The sequence below is a fragment of the Thunnus thynnus genome, chromosome 15 (genome assembly GCF_963924715.1).
Source record: "Thunnus thynnus chromosome 15, fThuThy2.1, whole genome shotgun sequence".
NCBI lineage: Eukaryota > Metazoa > Chordata > Actinopteri > Scombriformes > Scombridae > Thunnus > Thunnus thynnus.
The window spans coordinates 13,597,603-13,614,009 of NC_089531.1; the positions used below are offsets into that span (position 1 = coordinate 13,597,603).

The 16,407-nt window shown below is 38.7% G+C and overlaps 1 long non-coding RNA gene across 1 annotated transcript; it reads left to right on the forward strand.

Annotated features, from left to right (window-relative positions):
• The first annotated feature begins 611 nt into the window (after positions 1-611).
• On the forward strand, positions 612-11,037 carry LOC137198795 (uncharacterized). Its single transcript, XR_010931680.1, has 2 exons — positions 612-854; positions 9,134-11,037. It is a non-coding gene; the product is annotated as an uncharacterized lncRNA (long non-coding RNA).
• Positions 11,038-16,407: the final 5,370 nt, after the last annotated feature.

The window sequence follows — 16,407 nt, forward strand, 5'->3', positions numbered from 1 at the left end:
TGAATTAATGGTTTAAGAATTAATCTGACCTCCCTGTACAGGAAAATAAAAAATATTCCTATTATAGTGAGCATAGAGAATATGAACATTATAGTGTATTTAGCTAAAATGAGTGCATTTTTCTGGGGATTTCCTTTTTTTTTTTTTTACACTGTGCAGTATTATTTTCTCTACAGGAGTATTTGGTGTAAATTATTCCCCTCAGTGCTGTTTTATCCTCGTCGTCTGATGCCCTCATAAAGATTTTCATTGTTGCTGTCTTTAGTTCACTGCGTGCTCGGCTGTAATGCTTTGTTTTGCTTTGAATTCCTACAAGAACCCCATTCACATTTCAGTCATATAAAAGCACTTAATAGCTTGGAAAATGTGTTTTCCCAGCAGTATCCCCTGTGAATCTTTAGTCATGCTTGTTTTTCATCTCATTTCACTGAGGCATTTTTAACACCACATGATTAATCTTCTGCATTAACGCTACAGATATATGACTTTTATTATTATTCCCACCTCTGAAATATGTGTGAGACACTATATTTAGCTTTGTTTTGGTGAATTAGCCCTTTAAGCAATTTTTTTTTCTCTGTCATTGTTTGTCTTCACAGGTGTATTGGAGGTTGTGTGCATGTGTGTGTGTGCGTTGCTGGCACAGAGCTGTGTTTGCAGGCCTGAGGGGTTGTCTGTTATCTTTGGTTATCTAGCTGTATGAGTGACGTACATTCTTCATAAAGCTAGATAACCGAAAGTAACAAGAATCCCATTACACGCCTGCACGGAAAAAAGAAAAGAAAAAAAGCACAAAGAGAGAAAGAGAGAGGGAGAGTAACGGGACTCGGACGTTGCTGAACGATGACGTGAAGGTATGATGCTGCGTTACATAAGGGGTCATTTTAAAAAGGGAAGGGAGGAGGTGTTGTGTCTCATATAGGATTTGATGTAACACTAAAGACAACACACATAATCAGTGGGGTTTTTTTTGTTTTTTTTACATAAAATACATCAAATCTGCATCTCACTGCTGTTGCTTACGCTGCCCCGTGGGTGTGTACGTCATGCTGGTTGCCAGGATGATTGTGTAACGTGTGGACTGTGCACCAGTGTGTTTGTGTGCGAGTATTTCTCACGTCGGCTCATTTTAAACCGCCGGTGTAGCACACGCTGACAATCAAAGGGTCGAGAAGTATGGAAAAGAGTTCAACACTGAGCTTTTCTTTGTCCTTCTGAAAAAAATGACTTTTCATTTTGAGTTAATAATAATAAATATATAAACTTTTCAAAAGATATATTGCTGAAAATAATAGAATAATCTGTTATTTTTACATCTAAAAACGTACTTTTCTGTTCTGGCAAATGAAGAATCTTCAGTGGTGACTAGAAGGTGTACAGAATAATTCAAACCAATTATTCAGTCACAGATTTTGGAGAAATCTTATTGTGTCCAACCTCCCAATCAAGTAAAATTACCCTTTTCTGTCATTTAATTGGTTTATCAGTCTGTAATGAGTCTTTTCCACTTAATGTCCAACTCCAGCACCTTACTTTAGCAGGAAATGCAGCAAATTAGTGAAGTACAAAGCTATGAAAATTCACTTCTCTGTGACTTTTAACCTCTTCTGAGTCTCTGTGGTGAGAGAACATCCAGAGCTGAAGTCTTTTTCTAAAAAAAAATATAGACGATGTGGCTCAGTTAAGGGTCAAATTCAAGCATTGCTGACTTTTACTCAAACCTGAGCGATGTATGTACAAGTTTAATTATCAAGTTACTTCTCAGGATTGGCTTTAATCTGCTCTAAGTATCATATGAATGTGTACCCTTAGACATTAGAGACCATCTAGTATGAAACTAACTATGACAGATTGTGTGATTAACAAAACATTTTGCCACTTGTATTTTCTTATGTGGCAAAGCCCAACAATCAATAACAAGAAGAGCAAACTGTGAAATTATTTGCATGTGTAATTTTACACTCCGTAAACAAGGAGGCTTTATTCTTGCCTCAAAGATTTATGGCCCTCACCTCTTTTCTCGTCTCTTTTTTTAGTTTAAAGACCTCTCCAACTGATCGCAAATGAAATCAGGTTGCAAAGTGAGGACGCTAAAGTCTTCATCTGCAGGGTTTGGTAGCTTTGTCTCTGACAAATCTGTTATTAATGCAAGAACAAATCAGTGGAGAATGAAGCAATTCACTCGCATAAGCTACAGTTATCTCATGAATACGAAGAATAAGGGAGCAAAGTGTGGAGAAGATGGTGAAATAAATGAGTTTTCTGTTTCCTCTAAAACAAAAACACTGATTTGATTTTGAAAGACTTTTTTTTTTCTAAAATCCTAAACCTTCCCTCTTGTCATAGGCCTCCTTCTCTTCCTCTTCCTCACACACGGATACACACATAATGTACACACACTGAATTTTCTTTGTCTAACTTGCACTTTGTTTTGGATAAGAATTTGGCCTCAATCTGTTTCTAATTAGCCTTTTCTTTTGCCATATCAGCGACACTAGATAATTGGCTAAATTTTGGTTTTAGCACAGTGCAGTTTTTTTTCTTCCTTCAGGAAGGAAATCTGTTTGTTGCTGTTGCAGCCGTTAGATAAGGTGTGAACTACATACGCTTGAGACATGCGTTCAGACACCTGCTAAATCAAGTCATCTGCAACTAGCAAGCTGGGAGAGATCCACTTGTCTCCCACACACCCTCATATAAATATATTTTAAAGGTATTATATCCACAGGAATTAAGAAATTAATAAGCAAGCAAGAAAGCCACTGGCTTCTTCTGCTACATACAGTAAAAATAGACAAGCATCTCTATTTTTGGCGAGTTTCAGGGTTTGCATGATTCATAAAAAGGATGATAATATGCATGCAGCTCTTCTGAGATTTTAGAGAACGTGTCCTACATGAGCAGCGGTGGTGGTGAGAAAGGTGAAACAAAACAAAGAAGACCTCGAGAGGCAATTAGCGGCACTTTGCCATCATTTGGAGCATCTCCACTCCAGTTGATGCTCTTCTGCAAGCTGATTTTCTGCTTTGCCTGCTCAAGAAGTCAATGGACTTTGTCACAAACGAGGCGGTGGCGTGGCATCAGTGGGACACAGCGAGGCAGAGAGGAAGGATACTGTGTGTATTTATCTGTGTCTTCCCTCGTCGCCCATCTTTAGTGTTACTTACCATCTTATAAAAAATGTATCACAAAAAGCTTGAGTTCTTCAACCTCTTAGGCTTCATCAAGCTTGCATGATCAGCATGTAAACACTGAGCATATGAGAGCATTCATCTGGAAAAGTCCCCTGTTTGAAATTTTTTTTTTTTTTTTTACACTGAATTAATCTTAAAACTTGCAAATTTTGCCTCCTTTTTAATTCATCGGTTTCTACGTTTCTGATACTTGCAGCTAAATTTGCCAGATTTGAGATGTTTTCTGGCTTTTTAAAATTTCAAACCTTTTTTTTTTTCTAGTGGACAAAGGATTTGTGTCCTAATGAAGCAGATTTTAAGTTATTTTCTGTCGACCACATTCACCTTTTAGCACCTTAAAGTGAGGCTGTACTTCCTCCACACACACACAGATACACACACACACAGACACTTCCCAACACGCTTCTTCTTTCTTTTCTATGCTTTTTTCCCCTCATTCATTTAATTTTATTCTTTTCGTTTTTTCCCAGCTTGGATTCTCAGATGGTTGGTTCTGATTTGTATGCATTTGCATAATGAATGTCATTTGCATGCTCAGGGGCAGACCATCATGAGAACGGCTGTGTTGGTTGTTTGTGTGTGTGTGTGTGTGTGTGTGTGTGTGTGTTCATGCATGGGCACATGTGTGAGTGTTTGTGTGTTAATATGTGTGCCGCATATATTAAGCACATGTAAATTACACGTTTTTTACACAAACAGACCATCACAGGGTGTTGTGTTTCGCGCCCACACTGTATAAACACTTTGTTCTTTCCTTCTGACATGTGTGTGTGTGTGTGTGTGCGTCTTTGTGTGTCCATGTGTGGGAGAATTCCTCCTCTATGTGTGGTGCATGTAGGGCAGCAATCTGACGATCATGCCTCTTTCTGTCTCTCCGCCTCTCTTTCCCCCTGTCTTGGTAACCGTTCAGCAATGCACCGACTAGAAGAATGAAAATAAGAGACTCCCTCCTCAATCCCATAATCCTCCTCTTCTCCAACCCCTCCCTTGCCAGTTTGTCCTCCTCTCCCACACGGCAAGTCACAGTCCTGCCACCATCTTAGGTGTAAGACTGGCACAAAATGGCAGCTGAAAAAGGGAATGTGGATAGCCAAGCGCAGCACCTTCCCCCACTTCACGTTGGCCCCGAGCCTTTCCGCGCCATTGGTTGCCTCAAGACAGTGTTAATTACTGCCAGTGTGTTAATTGTAGAGATCGCCCCAAGAGACATGCGGGAAGGGATGAGATAGGAGGAAACCGCGGAGCCAGTAGCTTTTTGAGTGTCGGCAAGCTGGCATTTTTAAGGGCAGCTGTGGTTCCTGCGTTTGCTTTCGTTGTGCCCGTCGTCACGCTGCAGACGCTGATGATCGACCATTTTGTGGATTTCCAAGACACTCTGAAAACTTTCAGCTTCGTGGTTTCTGCGACATTAATTAGATTATCCAAAGGTTTTGGATTGCAAAGAGTTATTTGCAGTACTGGCATAATTTCTGCATGTGGTGGACTCACACGATATTCATGCCGCATGAACATGCAGACAGCTTTATTTGATGATGTGAAAAAAAAAACACCTACGTGTTCCCTGATATCTGAAAGGAGCCATAATTAGCAACACAAGAGTCTTCATAAATCTACACTTGTTATCACACTTAGTTTTCTCACATGTGCAGTACACTTCCTATTTGGCTCATAGAGGGGAAAAATGTGTGGCCATATGAAATATTTGACAAAGTATCATTAAGGTTCACTGATTTATCAACTGAGGGAATGTCTGAAGTTTGAAATTTAATTAGAAATAACACTTGAATAACCTAAAATAATATGTTGTCACATTTAATTTTGTTGCGGTTGAATGAAAACCATCATGTCAACTTTTCTCAACTCACATTGAGCTTTATGATCACGCTTTTTTGACACCAACCGGTTGGTTTTCAATGGGTTTTACACGTCTAAGAGGTCAGAGAAATGTCTTAATCAATGTATCTCCAGCTGGTGTGAAAACATGAAAAATCACCCACTTTGGAGTTCTGTGGTTTTCATATAAAAGTGGCAATTTATCTAACATTCAAGCAGGGATTATAAAGTGAGTAGGATCACTTCCTTCAATATGTTTTCTGACCTCACCACTGAGTCCGCAGCTTTCACCACTACCACCAGAAAATGAGGGAACCACGTGAGAGTGCAGGGAGTAAAAAGTGTAGCAAGTGAGGGAAAGGGGGAGGAGGAGGAAGAGGGTTGGGAGGTTAGACAGACAGGGAGAGGGAGCCTGCGACAGTGAGATCTCAATAGTGAGAGGCCTTCTTTGTGTTCTTGTGTGAGGTTTATTTTGGGGGGTGCAGGGGGCGCTAAGACAGGAGGGGAAGAGGAGAGGGTGGGGATCCTATTCTAGGCCCTCAGACAAGCGGCACATTGTCCTCCCCAATGTGTGGCGGCACTTGTGGCGTAACGACATTATTTAGGCCATTGGAGGGAACGGGGGTCTGGAGACCAGCTTAACTAAAACGCCAATTAGAGCTGGATCGTCCTGATTAATGGACGAGGGAGATTGGTAAACAATGCCAGCCATTGTTAATGTAACCCCCCCTTTCTCTCTCTAGCTCTCACACACACATACAAACCCCTACCCCACTGATTTCTTTCACACAGACCCTCACACACACACACATTCATGCGTACACACACACAATTTGTCTGTCATGCCAGCGCTCAGAGGCCTGCCAATAGCAGCTTTTTTTTTTGTTTTAGTTTTTGCAGCCTTACTATGAAGTTTGGGTTGATCGGATCATACAAAATTGGCATAAATGTGAAATAATAATCTTCTCATAGATAAATGTAATTAGTTTGAGTAGTTTAGTAAGTACAAACATGTAAAAAAAAATAAAGAATTCATGAAAAGAAAGTTTATAGTGCAGCAAAAATTAGTATTCATGATAAAATTATTACAGCTGTAATTAAGATATATCCTGATGTATTTAACATAAATATTAAATTTGATTATTTTGTGTGTAGGTTGTTCATGTTGAGATGAAACTGAGGCGTCTTTTCTTCAAAAGTGGCGCTGGGCTCATATGTTAATCACACACACACCACGCGATGCTTGGCTCTGCATTTAAATACGTCCTACTTTATTGTTTTTTTTAAGCATATGCGCTGAATAATTAGCCACCACATACTCCAATCAGGGGCATGCCAATGTGGGGTTGCCATGGCTACCCCATCAGTGCTTACCCCCCAACCCCCAACTCCCCCCCCCCCCCCCCCCGACCACCTCCTCCTCCTCCTTCATGGCTACAAACAGGATGGAGGAAAAATAAAGCGTGGGAAAAACAGTTTGGTGGCTCAGACAATGATGGTGGGGTGAGGAGGAGGAGGAGGAGGAGGAGGAGGAGGAGGGGTGAGAGAAGGAGGAGAGGAGAAGAGGAGTAGGAGAGGAGGAGGAGTGAGAGAAGGAGGAAAGGAGAGGAGAGGAGAGGAGAGGAGGTGTGATGTTGGTGATTGGGAGAGCAGCTTGTGTCTAGACTACGGTTGTTTTGGAGTTTGGTTTTTGGGGGGTTGGGGGGCATATTTTACCTCGTCTGTCTGGGTTGGTCGTGTTGAGTTTGTTGTTCTCTTTTGTAATTAGTGTGCCATCTATCGGCGGTGAACAGGAGCTTACAGTATAGAATTTAAAAGGCGACACAGTAGCACTAAGCTTTGTGATAGATTACACAATGTCTGTGAAGATTCCCCAGTCATCCAGGTCATGGTTTTCCTCTGAGAGTTGAATTGAGGGCAGCTGGACTTGGTTGTAGAACCGTTAAACAAACACATGGCTCAACACAGGAGGGTCAACTCCTCAGGTCAAGACTCAGCAGTTTACTTACACCTGAAAGATAAGGGACACTGTTTTGAGGACAGATGGTTTGAAAGGGGAGAGACGGCAGCGATCTACGTCAAAGTGGAGAAACCATCTCTTAACAGAGGGGGAGGAGGATAATTCTGTCCTTTCATGCCTTCCCAGGAGACTAAACAATTCACATTTGGTCTTGTGACAACTCCAAAGACTGTAGTTTACACCTGGCTTCAGGTGACTCCAACGACTCTAACCACTGTGGTTAGAACAGCCCGGAGCACTAACGAACCAAATAGCATTAATGACCTTGATAACGATGCCACAGAATTTAAATACCCGGGACTTCCCGCCAGTCAGTTAGAACTGACGAAGCCTCTGGAGGCGAAACATCTTCAACTATCTACAGCCAAGTTCAGTTACCATTGATTCAAACCCTCCTTGGATAGATGATACCCGGCTTAGCTCACAACATATAAACATGTCTGTGCATATGATTCATGACTTGAAAGTATGGCTGGGCAATATGGCAAATACCTTTTTTCATATCAGTCGATATTGATATATATCATGATATGAATCAATATTTTGAACTTCAAATATCCCTTAAACTTCAAATTCCTGTAGGATTTCCTTTAAGTGGATTCAGAGTGTGAAAAATGACCAATAACTGTGTGAGCTGCAAACAGACAAGTCATTTGGAATAGAGAAGTTATACCAAAATAAACTTAAATCTTCTCAGTGTGAACTCTAAACAGCCTTCAAGCATTACAGGACACTAAAAAGTGCAATTACACAAACCTGGTTTCTAAAAGTGCAAAGTCAGAACACGCTCATTGCTTTGCTTTCAGCTTGCGGGTCCATTACTTTCATTAGCTTCATGAATCAGGCCTTTTGCAAGAAAAAAATCAAAAGCTTGTGTTATTTCTGTGTGTCTTTTTGCTTTTTTGTCGTATGGTGTAACGCTAGAAAACGCCGACAGGACAGTTTATTGATGGGGATTTTCTCTGAGTAGCTTCTTGCTCGTTCTAGGGGACGAGTTTGCTGGTGGTTGTGACTGTAAACGCACTCTGCGTCCGCAATTGGGGGACACCATTTCAGGTGATTTCCCGTTTTAGTCAACAGGTTTTTGGCAGAGTTTACAATACGCGCTCTGTTGCGAGTCGGAATTGAAGTAGCCAAAAAAATCTCCACCTACCCAAAATCTTTTTTACCTTTTTTATCCACAATATCTCCTTTCCTTAATTCTTCTTTCTTCATCAGCACTTGAAGTTTCCTCTCAACGAGCGCTTGTCTCTTTAATGACTCTTTTGTATAATAAAAGCATGTGGTTTGTTCAGCTAAGTCAACCAGCCATGCTGAGGGCTTGGGCTGTTTGAAATACTGCCATATGATTGGTTACAAATAGCTTTGTCCCTGTCATTTGATAGGCTGTTGTGCATTGTCAGACAGTGTTTCCTATCGACAGTTATATCGGAGTTTCTAATTCTTTTATCATTTAAATTCTACATCATTATGAGCGTATATATCGTTTATATCGCCCACCCCTACTCGTAAGCTGGTCCGACTCCAATCCCTCCACATATTTAACATCACTGGCAGCTTTTCAGCATCTACAAGAATTAGAAAAAAAAAAAGTTGGCTTTGACCAAAAAGGCTCATTGTTCCCAAGTAATACGGGATATGTGCGTCACACAGGCTACATGTGTTAGATTATTTATTGCATGTGTAGATGCAGTACTTATTCATCCAGGGTGGTCTCTTGAGATCTTCTAGTCGTCTCCAGTCCATATGCAGTAATGTAGAAGTTAGTAGAATCTGAGGAACTGAGAGATTTTATCGATTTAAGTCCCAAATGACTGATTCATAAACATGCTTTGAATAAAATACAGTGTTAAAAATGGATGAACATATATTCTGTAGCTCCACATTACTGTAGACTTATTAGTAAAGAATAAATCCATAAACTGTACATCTTATCAGGACATTAATAATAAAAAAGTGGCATTATATTTATATTTTCTGGCGTTGCTGCGTGTTCTTTCTGTATTTTCTGGATAAATATAGCTGAACTTTCCCTCGTAGCTCATTCACCGACTGCTTTTAACATGTCCTCTTTCTCTTCTTTTAGGTTATCTGAACAGCTTGGAGTTGGGAATCACCTAAATTTTTGCCTCTTGGCGCTTTGGACTATGACTTTGAGTCCAGTGATGCCTGTGTCCCCACAGGACTACATCGTCATCATCATCATCATCAGAATGAGCTGCTGTTATTATACAAAAGGAAACTGGGCGAATACAGAGAAAGCAGGCGTCTCCGGCAACCAGACAGTGGACAGAGTTAAACCTGACAGGTGGATACAAAAGTCACTGTTGTCGGCTGCTGCGTCAGACCGTCTTTACCTGGACGATCACAGAAATAAGACGATGACGACTTATGTTGATACAAGCGGACGAATTGATGTTTGGGCATCGTGAGGCTGAAACTCTGACAGTAAAGGACTTGAAGGTGTGTGTGTGTTGTGTACGCTGTGTTCTCGGGATCTGCTCTGCACAGCTGTTCAGGAAACATCTGTACTAGATTTTCATGTAGGTCAGAGCTTAAATCCAACCCCCCACCCCCCCCACACACACAACCTCAGTGAAGCCATAATTCAGATTAATGCACATATGAGGTTCAAAGTCATTTTAAAAATAGGAAAAAAGATATATGAAAATTAAAATAGTAGCTGTGGTGTTTTGAATTATTAGTATTACTCATTAGTTTAACAAGAATTTTATCATAGAATAGTAAAAAAAAAAAAAAAAAAAGTCATTTCTATTCACATATCCTTTTTATCTATTCTATTAATTTCTAATTATTCTAGATAGCAATTAAATTAGTCTCATTTGTAAAACAGATTTTTTTTTCATAATGTGTCGATTTAATGTTGATAACGTTATTTAAATGTTGACAATCTGTGTGACCGGATTACTTGAAACACTTGAAACAATCTTCCTGGTGCAATAACAAAAATATTTCTCATACTTTATATTCAAAGTATGAATTATATATCAATTCTTCTGAATTTTTTATTATTTTCAGACACATACAGTACACTACATTTTTCAAATTTCATTATCCAGCAACTGTATATTTTATATTTTATTACATTTACAGAAATGATTGCATAACCTTTGTTCCTCAAAATGTTTCAAATGCTGACTGAGGTGCATTGAATGCAGTGCAGGTTAATGCAGCTCTTGTACTGTATTGTCTTAAAGATTTCAGCCACTGTGCATCACATTTTATTGTAATATTTTGTATTTAATGTACAATATTATGAGACTGGAGCATAATTTCACAGCAATTTCTTACAATCTTTATTAGATTGTATTATTTTTTCAGTACACACATTTTATCAAGAGATTATCACTGCAGGAAGTATTCATCATTTAAAACTATGTCATGTTTACTTTGTATCTATGCAAAAGAAATTATATGAAGTGTTGTTATGTTTGCACTATTAGTGTTTGCACATATTGTTGACTTTGCACATTAACAGCTAAGCATACGGGTTCAGTTTGTGTGAGTGAAATGTGGTGAATGTTGATGTTATACTAGTGTGTGTGTGTGTTATATGAGCACAGGTGCAATGTATCAGCTGAGATGTGTGTTTTTAGGAGGTTTGATTACAAGACGCTGCTAGAAAAAGTGTAGTCTTTCAATTGATTTAATCAGACTCAGTCTCCTCATTTAATTTCTGTTAAAATCAGCTCTTCTGACAATTTAATATATATTTGAATACACATTGTGTTTTGCTCTCATGTGGAGATCTTGTGAATAAGTGCAATAGATTCTATGCAGTATGAAAACTATTTAGAGGAAATAATGTGACTGATTACATGATTATGCACTGAACTGTTTCAGGAGTCGTATATGAGCTCGATTTGCACATAAGCAGCTGTTAGTGTGCTCTTTGTTTGTACTATGCAAATGTGTTTAACTGCAGTTAATATAAATCAATAAAAGTATCCTGTGTTTACAATGAGACAATACCTGTCTGTATGTGGATTTCTTTTGTTTATGATTTTTATTATATTTTGTCCCCCTTTGTGTCTTAAAAGGTACATTATATAAAATGTAGAAAGATATATAATCAACCACAATACAACCATGATGAATATTTTACATAATAACGGTTAAATCTGTATGATTTTCAAAATGTAAAAGTTTGTTGTACCGTCAAATTACATCATCATTCATGTTTCCTTCTCAACATCCTGATCTTAAACAACCTTTGAGGAGTCAAACAAGTTTTGCGGCTAACTTTCGTGAACTGATTGACCTTTTAGCCCGCAGGTACCATAGTTATCTGAGCACAGCATTCATATTTAAATACATCTAGAATTCAAGATATCTTTTAATTAATTGACAAAGTATGAAACACTGAACTGTTCTTTCTAAGTTATTCTGACATCCTTAATGTATCAAACATGTAACAAAGTAAAAGATCATCAGGATAACAGCCTGTCTTGTTCCTGTTTGGTCTCAAAATTATGTAAATATGCACAAGAAGGCAGACGCTACCATTTATACATGAACCCCTGTTCCTACTTGGCAAAGGCTCACAAAATAAGTGATGCCAGTCTCGTATTGGTTTTCGTTTACAGAAACAGCCAATGGAAAAATTAAGACTGTAGGATGAAGTACCTCACAAACTTCAGATGCTCTGCTTCATGCGGGAATATCTGGATACAAAAACCACATAGCTGTGTGTTGTCAAATAGTTTTTCATTCATTTTCTGCCATCAGTTGTTTTCTATCTGTTATTAATTAATGATAAAGTCAGCTGAGTGTGTTTCTGCGTTTTCAGCAGTCAACTGTTAAACACTTTCTCCCCTCAGTCCAGTACAGTCAGTACAATCAGCCACAGAGCAGCTCGACTCCTGGTGGCTCGCTGCTTTACTCAACAGCCTGCCGTCAGTAGATGTTAAGACAGCCTGTAATCTCACTTTCTGGAAGACTTTACTGTCACAATCATTGCATCTCACTCATTTAAATGTCACTCACTCTTGTGTCTTATGTATATTTATTGAAACATCTTCAAAATCCTGAAATAATGCACTTCAGTAGCTTCATTTTCCAATGAACCGAATATAAAACCTTCAGGAACACAGTTGAGAGTATACAGAGCAGCAAAACTAATGTAATAAGTGTGTAGACGAAATAAAACATAACAAACACAAAGGACACAAACCAAAAAAGGAAAAAGACAAAAAAAAGTGTTGGATAAAGTATGAAGAACAAGACTATCAAGGGAGCCGATTCCTCCAGAGCTGTCTAATGGTTACAAGCAAGTTTGGTATGTAAATTTCACTCATTCTTTCTCTGTGATTGTACAGCAAATCTCAAGGAAAAAAATGTCAGATGCATCATTTCTGCCAAGTTTTGTTAATCCAGACAGTGCCGTCTGTGATAAAGAATGTATTTTGTCATATTTATGAGGCAAATAGTTGGACTAGTTAGGGATGATTTCCCTCTAAATCACACAACAGTACGAGACGGGGTAAAATCTGATTACATAAATGTTGTGTATTTTATAAATAATGAATGAGCTAACCTTGACAGACCGCCTTGCTGCGAATATAAAGATGGATTTCCCTTTCTATAAATGAGAATTTAAGAATGTAAAATATTTCAAGAACTTGTCAGGTTGAGTGGATCCATTTGGGTTAAAATATTGTGTATATTACATGGTCATTATTCGCTGGAATTCAAGCTGCCTCAGTTTGATTTTATTATGTAAATAAATTCAGAATAAAAGCGTGACTGTTCAGTTCTACACTGAAAGTAATAATATCATGTTCAAGTATGTATCTGTTCAACTTATACCACAAACACTCAGAAAAATGATCCGGAGTTGGGCTCCAGTGGTGAAAAGAACAACATGTTTATACTGTATGAGCACTAAACACAATCACTGATCAATGTTTACACGCACTGCACAATTGCAGAGGAAAAAAAATCATATTCACGTCTGGATGATGTGTTGTGTCTGGGACAGCGTGGCGCAGCTGTTCTTAAGAAGGCACAGGCCAGTGGATCCAGCTGCTGCTGCGTGCAGCACAGCAGCAGCATCTGGAAACATCTGAGACAACGAGCTCCTTGTTCGGCTCAAAAAACACTAAAGAGGCGAAAGACTGCATTGAGGAATGATGTTTCATGCATTACAATTATGATAAGTATGAATTTGATAAGATCTGCAGAAAAAACATAACAAAGGAGAGCAAAACTCTCCTTCAACCTGCGATACAGGACGACAGGAGTGATGGAGGTCGGTATAAGTTTGATGCTTTAGAGAGAATATGCATAAAATGTCAAATAATTGAGCATATTTCCTAAAAAACTTTTAAAATGTAAGAAGTTTGAGTATTTGATGGTTTTATATTCTTTTGCATGTTCACAGACTGTTTTACATGATCACACATGGTCAGTGAAGGTTTTCATAGTTGACACAACAACACAAATTCATAAAATAAAAATCAAGAAAAGTTATATTTCAGCTGTTCTGACAAATGACTGTAAACAGTTTGACTGTTTCCGTCATAACTTTTCAGACAACAAATGAGACGTAGGGTTGCTCAGATGTGCTCACTTCGTTTGTCACAGTCTGGTGACTTTGGAGGATCAGTCTGAAGACCAGACTTTGCTCAGACAGTAAGAAAATTATATATATATATATATATAGAACATATAAACTACTCTGGAAGTTTCACTTTTATGTGAAAACTATTTTTCTTTTAATTTTGGGAACACACATTGCCAAAATTTTAGCATTTTGGTTACACATAGAGCAGTGTTGTACATTTTTACTATTTTTCTAATGAATACAGAATGGATATAAACATGTTTGTTATTTTAACATTATTTGACATTGGATGGTTTGTCACAGGCAGCGTAATAAAACAATAGAAGACTTTGATGCCAACATTACCACAACGTCTACATGTTTTAACAAAATGTGGTCTTAACTGGCGAACCTTCATGCACCTGCCTTTAAAAAGTCACGATTTGAGAGCTTAACGATTAGATGTAGTACTTTAAATCTAAAAAGGCACTAAAACACTGAGCAGTCATCACAGGAGGTGAAAGTCAACTCGAAACAGAGAAGAGCTATTAGATGTTGGTCTGAGAGAAAAATTACCAAAAGGAAACATGCTGAAAACTGTCTTTGCTGTTAATGCAGCAGTCTGATGGAATAATCTCCAACGTCACCTAAAAATCAAAACACGTCTATAATCGTTATCAATATTCATTCACAGCCCGCCTGTAATTGCTTCCACTGAGCTTGTTTTCTGTTTATTTTCTGTTTTTTTGTTGTTTTATTAATTGGTGTTGCTGTAAAAGAGCATGTACAGTATGCAGCTCAGCCAACCTACCTTTTATAAATAAAAAGGTTACATCAATAAATATGAACAATGTCACATCAAACTGCATGTGGAAACTGGATTAAAAAAAGATCTGTTAGACCTCATGCATGTTAAAAACAGAGCCAGGATCAACTGTAAGAGAAATTATGCAGCATGTTGTCTGTAACAGATGCCTAATTACAGAGTGGTGAAGATCAAGGCTATAATTATAATTAGATTTAGTTATATTTACATCAAGATGAAAACCAACATTCCTCAGTTCACTTATTTTCTATTTTTTGGATATTTGTTGTGCTTAAAGTTTTAACAAAAGTGCTAAAAAACGTACTACTTCTGTTCAAAATCCCATTGTTATTACAATAATAGGTGCCACTACAGATCTTGTAAACATGAGAATTTGTATTCTTGACTCATGACTTACAAGGTAAAAACCATAAATCCTCAGTGAATGAGAAGGACCATATGACAGGTAGACCCTCAGAGCTGCAGCGCGGCCTCCAGACAGCAGAAAAGTTATGGGAACCGTCTGATTATAATGGAATCAATAACAAAACAAAAGCCTATGTCTGGGAGGAAAATCGTGGGAAGTGCCGCCGAGGGCCTGATTAGCATTCTGTATTGCGAGTCCCCGTAGGCCGTCTCCTGGAGCCCCCCAAACCCAGAAGTGAAGAATGGCTGCTTGGGGGAGGCGGGGAGGGCAGAGATGGAGGAGAGGTTGCAGAGGGCCAGACGGGGGATGTGGAAAGTCAAGGAAGACAGCTTCACAAAGACAGGCATCGTGGTGACGGGAGGGTGGTGGTGACGGGGGAGGTGCTGGAGTGCTTGAGTTGGTGTAGCACGGCAGCTTGGCTCAAGTTCGACGGAAAATCCCAAATTATGTGTTGAGGCAATAAAGGCAAAATGTCTCCCAAAGGATCCTGTCTGACTCCAGCCGAGATCCATTTGTGGTTGCTTCGGATTCCTTAATGAAAATGAAACGAGGTCAAGAGCCGTTCACAGGAAGTCAAATACGCTTCAGTTTATATCTCTTAATCTGAAGTGTGAAGGTCAAATTTTGTTAAAAAGTTTTTTGAGCACAGAAGAAAGTACAGTAAGATCGTGAATCATACTATTGAAGACAAAATACCATAAAATATAACCTGAAGAAAATACTTCAATATGAAATATGGAAAACAGATTCAGAACAAAACAAGACAATTTATCACTTACTGTAAACATCATTAACTCTAAAGGTTCACTGGTTTATACAGTATGATGACGCAATCTGTCACATTCATAGTAACTGAATACACTGAAATAAGAGTTGGGATTGAACTTCAGTATGTTTATAGCCCACATGTGTCTGTAGCAGCAAAAGCTGTCAAGTCCCAAAAGCTTGCACTGAATTCTTGCTCAGACTTTTTGCCAACTTTAGACTTTTATTTAAGCAACGTTTTACACAGCTGCTTGTGTGATGTGATTAATCATCTTGCTTCTTTTTGTTAATGGCTGCACTTTTATATAGTGCTTTTATCCAAAGCGCTTTACAATGTTTCTGCTGCTCACTCACCCATTCACACACACACACACACACACACACACAAACACACACTCTCTGATGGCGGCAAGCTGCCACGCAGGGTGCTGGCACAACCATCAGGAGCAATTTGGGATTCAGTATCTTGCCCAAAGACACTTCAACATGCAGACAAGAGGAGTCGGGGATCAAACCAACCACCTTCTGATTAGTGGACGACCCACTCTACCTCCTGAACCATAGCCGCCCCATTTTTGTCAAATGAATGAAAAGGTTTTGTAGAAAAATGTAATATTCATCAAAGTAAAATGTCAAATATGTGTTATTTTGGTGTCTGTACAAGAACTCGGGTGTGTAACGGGAATATGCTGTGATACAGTATGAATAAAACACACACAGTCAGTATTAAAAACCTGTTTATCCTCTAAACCTATGTGAACATGATATAAACATGATATGGACTGCCAGTATATTTAG